The sequence below is a fragment of the Tupaia chinensis genome, unplaced genomic scaffold (genome assembly GCF_000334495.1).
Source record: "Tupaia chinensis unplaced genomic scaffold, TupChi_1.0 Scaffold146525_1, whole genome shotgun sequence".
In the NCBI taxonomy this organism is placed as follows: Eukaryota; Metazoa; Chordata; class Mammalia; order Scandentia; family Tupaiidae; genus Tupaia; species Tupaia belangeri.
This window is the reverse complement of record NW_006206380.1, coordinates 617,399-617,887: the sequence shown is the minus strand read 5'-3', so window position 1 is coordinate 617,887 and position 489 is coordinate 617,399.

Below are 489 nucleotides of genomic sequence, written 5' to 3'. Positions count from 1 at the left end.
AAGTTCCCCTTTTGGGGAAATTTGATTCATGGCAAAAAAAAAAAATAAAAAAGAACCTGTTGGAACTTTTTTAAAGAATATAGCAATTTAGATCATTTTTTTCTGGGTTGGGAGTTAGGGTCATTATTTATCACCTCTTTCTAAGAAGGCAGAAAAATAAAAGCATTATATCTGTTTACATATTTCCTCTAGAAGGCCAAATCCTGTAATAATGGCTGTGTGTAGCATATAAAATTTTATAGTTAGTCAGTATTAAGTAAATTTGTTTGAAAAATCTCAAAAAAAAAAGAAATATTGGTTTTCTTGACTAAAAATGAAGATTCTCTGCTGAGATTTCCCAGTACAGATTCATTTCTACTGAAAAAGGTGTACCCTCAGGCCCATTCTTAGATGGAAACTGAACTTGAACTTTGAAATATTGGTTTCCTAGGGATCAGCATTTAGTGTAATGGCTATGTCGCTGGACTCCCATGTAGCTGACTATGGTTC